Below are 10,775 nucleotides of genomic sequence, written 5' to 3'. Positions count from 1 at the left end.
CCTCCTCCCAGAGCGCTAAGAACCTTGGCGTGATCCTGGACAACAAACTGTCGTTCTCAACTAATATCAAGGCGGTGGCCCGTTCCTGTAGGTTCATGCTCTACAACATCCGCAGAGTACGACCCTGCCTCACACAGGAAGCGGCGCAGGTCCTAATCCAGGCACTTGTCATCTCCCGTCTGGATTACTGCAACTCGCTGTTGGCTGGGCTCCCTGCCTGTGCCATTAAACCCCTACAACTCATCCAGAACGCCGCAGCCCGTCTAGTGTTCAACCTTCCCAAGTTCTCTCACGTCACCCCGCTCCTCCGCTCTCTCCACTGGCTTCCAGTTGAAGCTCGCATCCGCTACAAGACCATGGTGCTTGCCTACGGAGCTGTGAGGGGAACGGCACCTCAGTACCTCCAGGCTCTGATCAGGCCCTACACCCAAATAAGGGCACTGCGTTCATCCACCTCTGGCCTGCTCGCCTCCCTACCACTGAGGAAGTACAGTTCCCGCTCAGCTCAGTCAAAACTGTTCGCTGCTCTGGCTCCCCAATGGTGGAACAAACTCCCTCACGACGCCAGGACAGCGGAGTCAATCACCACCTTCCGGAGACACCTGAAACCCCACCTCTTTAAGGAATACCTAGGATAGGATAAAGTAATCCTTCTCACCCCCCCCCCTTAAAATATTTAGATGCACTATTGTAAAGTGGTTGTTCCACTGGATGTCATAAGGTGAATGCACCAATTTGTAAGTCGCTCTGGATAAGAGCGTCTGCTAAATGACTTAAATGTAAATGTAAATAATACCAACTCATAGAATACTAGCAAAACAAATCGATTGGCATAGCTAGCTAGCTAAAGCTAACCAACTAGGTTCAATGTTAATTAGCTAACTAACATTAGGCTAAAACTAGCAATGCAAATTAATTTCTGAGATACAAATAATATGACCATACAGATCATACATTAACAGGTGAGCAAGCTATCTAACAGTCACTTTAACTTGCAATGAAAACAACTTTCTGACAAAATGTGTAACGTATACTATTTGAAAATGTAGCTTGACTCTTACCCAAATGCTTTACGGCAGACTGCAACCCCTTTCATTAAATAAGACGTCCTGTGTCGTGTCCATTTTGTTTGTACAGTTTGCTTGGCTTGTTGTGTCAAGTCACTCTGATTCAAACTGACTGTGTGCAATGCCATAAGAATCATCATATCTTTCTCCCTCTCTGTCACGGATGCCATGGTTGGCCTTAATTTGAAGATGTAATCCGGAGACATGTGTTTTATATAGCCTTCTGTCTTCTCTTTTCGTCTCCCACCGCATTTTGCAGTCAAATGCCAGAATTGTATTAATCTCCTTTTCATACTCTGGTTCCTGACAGAACAACATGGTAAGGTAGACATGCAGGGAGAGGTTATAACCACTGATCAAAGTAGAAGTTTTTGCTCATGTGTACTTGCAAAGTGGTTCGCCACTGACAGACAGAGGGGTCTCCCACACATTCAAAGAAGTAAAGCTAACACCAGGCATAGTAACACAGTTGTTCTCTTATGATGTGCTTGATGGTCCAGCACATGTAGACACACGCATTTTTCATGTCATGCCCCGTGTAAATTGGTTCCTGAAACATCTAAATCAATATAATTTCATGTCCTCTGTTGAGATTTCGGGCAATTCATTGGAATCAGTATCAGGCACAGTTTATTCCATTTCAGAAAATTATGAAGTGCTGTGCATATTGAATCAAACATTTATTCAAGCCCTGTCGAGTTGGTTGTTGATCATTGGTAGACAACCATTTTCAAGTCTTGCCATAGATTTTCAAGATTTACAAGCCAACTTAAGTCAAAACTGTAACAGGCATATTCAGTGTCGTCTTGGTCAGTAACTCCAGTGTATATTTGGCATTTTAGTTTATTGTCCTGCTGGTGGATTTGCATTCCACTTTTGGAAAGGAGACTGCACCAGATTTTCTCTACGACTGTGTCTGTACTTAGCTCTATTCCTTTTCTTTTTATGCTGAAAAACTCCCTAGTCCTTTCCGATGACAAACATACCCATAACATGATGCAGTCACCACCATGCTTGACCATATGAAGAATGGTACTCAGTGATGAGTTGTGTTGGATTTGCCCCAAACATAACGCTTTAGATTCTGGACAAAAAGTTGCAAGATCGAATCCCCAAGCTGACAAGGTAAAAATCTGTCATTCTGCCACTGAACAAGGCAGTTAACCCACTGTTCCTAGGTTATCATTGAAAATAAGAATTTGTTCTTAATTGACTTGCCTAGTTAAATAATGGTGAAATCCCTGAGTGGTTTCCTTCCTCTCTGTCAACTGAGTTAGGAAGGACTCCTGTGTCTTTGTAGTGACTGGGTGCATTGACACACCATCCAAAGTATAGTTATGAACTTCACCATCCTCAAAGGGATATTCAATTTCTGCTTTTTTTACCCATCTATCAATAGGTGCCCTTCTTTGCGAGGTATTGGACAACTTCCCTTCATTGAATCTGTTGAATCTGTGCTTGAAATCCACTGCTCGACTGAGGGACCTTACAGATCATTGCATGTGCGGGGTACAGAGATGGGGTAGTCATAAAAAAATTATGTTAAACACCATTAAATGCACAAAGAGTTAGTCCAAGAAACGTATTATCTGACTTGTTAAGCAAATTTTTACTCAAAGTTATTTGGGCTTGCATTACAAAGGGGTTGTATACTTATTGACTCAAGGCGTTTCAGCTTTAAATGTTTTGTTAATTTGAAAAAATGTCTAAAAACATACAGCAATTCCCTTTTGACATTCAAATCAAAGTTTATTTGTCACGTGTGGACCTAACAGAGAAATGTTTACTTACAGCCTCTAACCAATAGTGCAAAAAATGTATTTGGTGAACAATAGGTAAGTAAAGAAATAAAACAACAGTAAAAAGACAGGCTATATACAGTAGCGAGGCTATAAAGGTAGCGAGGCTACATACAGACACCGGTTAGTCAGGATGATTGAGGTAGTATGTACATGAATGTATAGTTAAAGTGACTATGCATAAATGATAAACAGAGAGTAGCAGCAGCGTAAAAAGAGGGGTTGGGGGGATGCACACAATGCAAATAGTCCGGGTAGCCATTTATATACCTGTTCAGGAGTCTTATGGCTTGGGTGTAAAAACTGTTAATTTAAGAAGCCTTTTTGTCCTAGACTTGGCACTCTGATACCGCTTGCCATGTAGTAGTAGAGAAAACAGTCTATGACTGGGGTGGCTAGGGTCTTTTAGGGCCTTCCTCTGACACCGCCTGGTGTAGAGGTCCTGGATGACAGGCAGCTTAGCTCCAGTGATGTACTGGGCCGTACGCACTACCCTCTGTAATGCCTTGTGGTCAGAGGCCGGGCAATTGCCGTACCAGGCAGTGATGCAACCAGTCAGGATGCTCTCGATGTTGCAGCTGTAGAACCTGTTGAGGATCTCAGGACCCATGCCAAATCTTTTTAGTTTCCTGAGGGGGAATAGGCTTTGTCGTGCCCTCTTCACGACTGTCTTGGTATGTTTGGACCATTCTAGTTTGTTGTTGATGTGGACACCAAGGAACTTGAAGCTCTCAAGCTGCTCCACTACAGCCCCGTCAATGAGAATGGGGGCGTAATCTCCTTAGTCTTGGTTACGTTGAGGGATAGGTTGTTATTCTGGCACCACCCGGCCAGGTCTCTGACCTCCTCCCTATAGGCTTTCTCGTCGTTGTCGGTGATCAGGCCTACCACTGTTGCGTCGGGGTATTGTGTGTGGTTTAGTGACACAAAATCTACATTTTATCAAGCTTCAATTCAGGCTGTAACACAGCAAAATGTGGAAAAAGTCTAGGGGTGTGAATACTTTCGGAAGGCACTGTAGTTCTAAAATGACAACGGTGCATGATGTAGTAGGTAAAATGTCACTTCTTGACAGCATTGCAGGGATTGGGGCACTCGCAGATGCTGAGTAGGGATGGGGGCCCTCCCAGAGGCCAGAAAAGGGTTGAAGCCCTCACAGAGGCCGGTGGAAGGGTGGGGGCACTCACAAAGGCTGTAGACAACTTGGCCGGGCTACGGACATGTTGTGTCTGTAACAAATATGTAGTTGCGTTAAGATTATTTAAAGTTATACTGTTATAGAAACAGATGATCAATACAAACCAATCTTTTGACAGATTTGCCTGTATTCTATTTGGCTGAGCAAGCTTCCTCGCCAAGTTAAGCTTTGGTCTTGTGAACCCCCAAAACATTTGCTTATTGAACCGCAAAAGAGAGAGTCAAACCTAAGTCCCGATGAACCGAGGAGGAAACCAAGTCAAAAGGATAATCTGAGTTCTATCATGGCAGCAGAGCCATAGTAGTTCATAATGTGACAAAAAAATGTCATATTTACCAATGATAAATTCAATGCAGTCCTCAATGAAGGAGCCTGAACAGCAGACACATGCGCTGGTGGAGCTGTAGGTACTGGTCCAGTAGGTCCAAATCAAAATTAAAAAGTACTGTGATGAAATAAAGCACTATATTGAACCGATTAAAAACAGATCACATAAAAAGGTGAGAAGGTATAACATAAGCCCTGATGAGAAAGCAGGGTGATTTAAAGGTGCAGTGTAATTACCTGCTTAAAATATAGGGGGGAAATACAGAGACAACACTACAGCACGGTATCTAATTTCAGTAAATCAGAAAAGAGTATACATGTTGTTTTAGCCTGTTAACTTGATTAATTTTAACTCCTAACTTCTGGGGGTGAAATCCACAAACACATCATCTCTGAAGCTACCCGAGGAGAGTTGTCCACGGACCTGCATTTAACAATTCTCTATCTGTAACAATAAATAAGGAAGCCTGTGTTAGGAAGTCCCCTGCTGGTGAGTTCACCATCTCACAGCTCTTTCAAGCAGCTAACCCCACTATCCATCCCCCACAGTGTCAAAGGTTGATGAAGTCTAGCTCTCTCTGGAACTTCCCTTAACCTGTTGTGATTTGTTGACAAGACCACAGCTTGGGACTTTGACACTGTGAATAGTCTTTTTGTTGCAATGACAATTTGATGGCCAATTATTATAATAAAGTTGCTGTTCATTAGTAGTACATTTACTGACAGGTATTTCTAGTAGTACAGTATGTTTTCTAGAGGAACACAAAGTTCAAATGTCATAGGCCTATGCATGTTTTGCCATTATCTCTTGTCATAATACATACCTATGAATGGACATACCACCTCGGAGCTGGCCTGTTGCCCGCATCGGCAGGCCAAACCACTGTGGTGGCAAATGTACGCACTCCCTTAGGGGGCTTATGGGGGCTTTTTAGACATCTGAAACCAACAGGATGAATGTATCACACGACCACAATAACATTTAGAAATGCATAGCAAACCTAATGTAAACTTGGCTAATAGAGTCAAGCTACAAGAATACATGATGTTATTGGGACATTTGTCAGTATTCAAGCAAGTATGCTAATCAAGCATAATGGCAAATATGTCAATTTAGGCTATATCAGCTATATAGGCTATATCATGGACTGACTGATTTTAATTAATAAACAAATAAATAGGTATATAGGTCATGTTCGCTATGGCTTGATGTTTATGACACATTTGTGACTCACCACCTGGATTCTGTCTCATGTAGCAACATTTGAATTTCTGTTTTTTACATAAATAAATGTAGAGACTCAGAGTTACAAAACGGTATATCATACACTGCATTTGAGGAACAATGGAAAAGTAATTCTGCTTTGAAAGTTGATCAACTTGTAAACTCACTTTTGAGAAAACCGTTTTTCAATTAAACTACTTTGTCAAAATTAGAATCTGAAAATGTAGCTAGCTAGAGAATATCTTACATGTGGTCTGAAATCGTAGTAGGTAGCCAGAGCAAATTTACCAGCTTGTGTGTCTATCAATAGTTGCATTGACATCCTATTGAAATGGATACTTGCATAGTGGAGTCTTTTGTTAAGACATGTCGCTAGCTAACTAGTGAAACAATGGACCATAATCACAACTCATGACATTACTACCCTGCATGTATCTGCAGGTAGCTAACCAACCAGATTCTATGGCTACAACTAGTCAAGCAAATGTGTGAGATGCGAAGAACAAGATCATACACATAATGTTAGCTAGCGACCCAGCCAGCTAGCGTTAGCTAACTAACAGTACACTTTAAATGAAACCACTTTCTGTCTACATTAGAAACATGTAATATATGAAAATGTAGCTAGTTTGACTATCTTATCTGTTACCATGGTTGTCTGATGCCATGCATGGTTGCCCTTATTTTGAAGATGTAATCCAGACTGATGTTTTCTCCATCTCCTTAGCTATCATACTCGAATTCTACTGATTTCAAAACTTAGTCCTCCAGAAAATGGAGAGCATACACATAACATTAGCTAGCGAGCCAACCAGCTAACGTTAGCTAGCTAACAGTACACTTTCACTTGACATTAGGTTTATGCAGTTTTACAAATCGATACATTTCTAAAAAACCGTGTTCGACACGATTACCTAAACATACTGACCTGCTCCAATAGACAGACGCGTGCTATATAGCAGACCAATCCAAACTCATCTCTTGGCATGTCCAGCCCACTCATTATCTCAGCCAATCATGGCCAAAGAGAAGGCTGCTACTTTGTCTGTGGCTAAACCAACTAGGCTCATTGTTTAACAATTGTATTCATATTTACAGATGGCATACAAGTTTGATATTAAGGCACATGAAGTTCACATGTTCCAGGAGGCATTTCTGCCCAAAATATATTTTTTACGTTCAAACGGCTCTTCTGTGATGTCGTGACTGGCGACATACAACTAGTTTCACATTTTATCCCATGGATATCAAAGCATTATCTAAATTAGCTGGCATAATAATATAGCTACCTCGCAAAAAAAGTCAAAATAAAATCAGGTTACACGAACTCTGACTGCTCCCCCCATTGAAAGTGAATGCTACTGTCACTTTACCAAATGATATGTGTGACCGTACTGTAAGCTGTTTAGATAACTAACAAACTTAGCTAGCTGAAATAGCTAAACAGTGTTTACTAAAATTGGCAATAACTTAACCTTGGTAACGTTAGCAGATTGCATTGTATTTGAGGTCTCATCAACTTTGACAGTGTTCTTACCTATGAAAATGAATGCTAGAGCTACTGTAAGTTTACTGTACCGTTACCATGCTAGCTACATTTACATTACATTTAAGTCATTTAGCAGACGCTCTTATCCAGAGCTAGATAGCTTGCCAGGCAGATAAGCTAAGCAGCAACTTATGATAGCCACAAGTTAGCAGGTGCTATTTAAATTATACTTTTGGAAAACAACTTGGCTCTGGTTAATATCACCATTGAAGTATAATTCATGTTGTTTTTAATCTTACCTTGTGGTATGAAAGCAGAGGGTCCTGGAGAAAGTTAAAGGTTGAAGGTTAAAGGTGCAATGCTATTGGTTGACTCAGCCAATAGTAAACAGAAAAAAAACTGAAAAAGGTGTACCTTCTGGTATTTGCGCACACTTATAACAACATATATTTTTCTGCAGCCCTTGATAAGCACCTAACATGCAGGTGAATACAATGACTAACTCTCTGTCACTAACAAACACAGTCATGGGTGGTAATTACAACATTGACTCTAAAGGCGCACTGGGATATAGGCAAATGTAAGCAAATATATGCATGTATCTCAGAGTGCCTGTTATAAATGTTGGAATTGACCATCCATAGTCGTGTTTCCTTGTGACAGAGACATGGTTGTTGCATTCAATATATATTAATCCTTCACTAAGTGAGTGCTTACAATGTCATCCTTAAAGCTATACCTCAAAAGCCTAGTATTACCATAAGACTGTGGTCTGAAACTCCTGGTTTGCATGCCAAGTTATGTTGGCTTGAAAAGTGATATTTAATTCCTGATGGAATCCAGCCAAAGTCCAGATATCCAGCAATTGGTCCTTTTAATCACCTGCAAAATGCATTTACAATGACTGCCATATAAGGAAAAAGTTCAAGTTAAAGGAGAGAACCTAAACCATTTAAACGGGAACAACCATCTCATTAATGGGTGCAATAAATCCAACTACTAACAGATTGGATTAGTTTAGAAAATGTACGCTATTTATCTTTGTACAGCCTAAGATCAATTAATCAATCAATGTGCATGTAAAAACACAGATATTGAAACAAAATATCAACCTGCAATAAAGCGTGCTGGGAAATATGATAATGATGGGTGTGGTTTTGAGTGTCAATGTTTTACTACATAGACAAATTACATAACATCACTGGGTGTTAATTTAAATCCTGAATTAGTAAAGGTTGCATTTCTTTTATGGAGAGTGGAATTTCACTCTACCTTTAGTATTTTTTGCTTTATTTAGACAGACACATGACATTAAAGGTGGAGATGGCAATTGAACACTGGTCTTCAGTGGGAGTGTTGCTCCCATAACTACGGCTCTGGACGATCTGTCTTTAGGATCCACTCATTCCTGTAATCTTAAGCAACTGACAAAATGATGTGTAACTTACATAAAGGGCATGTTACATACAAGGTTTTGTTTGAATATTAAAAAAGTGTAGCAAATGTGTTTTAGGTGTTTCCAAATCTCATAAAAAGGTTGTTTTGGTGATTGTTTTTAGAGCATGAAGCTAAGATCCCCACAATGTTCCAAACCAATTGGGGGGGAAACTGTATAACACAATAATGAATAATACAGTAGCCATTGCCAAGTGGAATAGAGTATTTAGCATTTTCAGCCTCATTTCATGCTGTTCATATAAACACAATTTTACTTTTCTATGATTTTCACTAATTGAATGCGTTATATTTACAACTTTATGTTTGTATGTTTTAATTTGTAAAGCATCTTATTGTATTATTTTATATGTTAAGCTAATTCCCCAAATTCCTGAAAGTTTTCAGAATTCAGTGGACATTAAGGTTTACCGCTCTTAGTTTCTTGAGAGGTTTTAAGTTTGTCTTTGGAATCTGCCGTGAGTTGAGGTAGTTGGGTTGAGTTTGGCTTGAGTTGAAAGAAGATAAGGAATTTAAATTCAGGGTAATTGGATTATAACAACATCCCACCGACAGACATGGTCGCCCTGTAACCAGCTCCAAGACAACTTTGTCAGCAGGACAATAACCTAAAATACAAAGTCAAATCGACACTGGAGTTGTTTACCAAGAAGACTGTGAATGTTCCTGAGAGGCTGAGTTACATTTTGACCTGAATCTGCTTAAAAATCTATGGCAAGACCTGAAAATGGTTGTCCAGCAATGATCAACAACCAATTTGACGGAGCTTGAATAATTTTGAAAAGAATAATGGGCAAATGTTGCACAGTCCAGGTGTGGAAAGCTCTTCGAGACTTACCCAGAAGAAGAAAATTCACAGCTGTAACCACTGCCAAAGGTGATTCTAACATGTATTCACTCAGGGAAATGAATAGATGTACAGAATGATTGTTTTATTTTTCAAATTAAACATTTTCTTACACTTTCAGAGGGTATTTTGTGTAGATTGTTAACAAAAAAAGAAAATTAAATACATTTTTATCCCACTTTGTAACACAACAAAATGTGAAAAAAGTCAAGTGGTGTGTCACGACCTTCATATGAATAATTGGACCAAGGCGCAGCGTGAGTAGAGTTCCACATTTTAATGATAGTGACACTTCTAAAACAACAACGATAACACAATCGTGAAATATGTAGAGCACATTGGCACTCAAACCAAATAATATCCCACATCGCAGGTGGGAAGAAGGACACACTAAGTATGATCCCCAATTAGAGGTAACGATCATCAGCTGCCTCCAATTGGGAACCATACACACACACACACTAACATAGAAATATAAAACCTAGAAACCCCCCTTGTCACACCCTGACCTAAAACACCATAGAGAACCCCGAGGGCTCTCTATGGTCAGGGCGTGACATGGTGTGAATACTGTCCTAACTTATTCTGTAAGTGCTGGATTTGCTAGTTAACATATATAGTTTGATAACTAATGAACTCTGTAAATGTCTATATTTTACCTCATAATGCATCAATTTGACATCAATTTATGTTGCAACCAAATAATATATGGATGTGGCTGTAAATACTGTATCATCATTCTCCAATGGAAAGAGTCACTCTGTGCTATATTTTGGAAATATAGTTTAGTGTACAATGCACTACTTACCTGGGTTGTATATAACAATATAATCCACTCATTATTTGAATTACAGTAATATATATATATAATTTCAATTAGAGAGGCAGGCAAAACTGTATGATTTGACAAGTCACATAGAAAAGGTGATCTTGTACAATGTTGCATCGGGCAGAAATGGCATACAACAACATGCTATGTTTTCACAACATGCTATGTTTCATGTGTGCATACATTCTACAGTGGTCCCGGGGAGCCCACTACCCTGCTTTGCTCTACCAACTGAGCTACAGAAGGACCATGCTTTTCAATACCTGCTTTTCAATACACATATTTCTGGTTCTGTCCTATATATGTAGTGTATAAGGCAGGGGTTCCCAAACGTTTTTTTTGGCCGCAACCCCATTTTAAAATGTTTTTGTAACCCTGCCATGTGAAAAATGTTATGTTATAAACGGCCAATGTTTACTTTTTTTATTTGGGCTATGACAGTTTATTGCAAATCAGTTTGACAGTACTTTTGAAAGTATTTCAATCTGATGGAAGTATGGTTTTAAGTGACTAAAATGCATCAGAACATTTTGTGTGCT

The sequence above is a fragment of the Oncorhynchus gorbuscha genome, linkage group LG02 (assembly GCF_021184085.1).
Source record: "Oncorhynchus gorbuscha isolate QuinsamMale2020 ecotype Even-year linkage group LG02, OgorEven_v1.0, whole genome shotgun sequence".
Lineage (NCBI taxonomy): Eukaryota > Metazoa > Chordata > Actinopteri > Salmoniformes > Salmonidae > Oncorhynchus > Oncorhynchus gorbuscha.
This window is presented reverse-complemented; position numbering follows the sequence as displayed.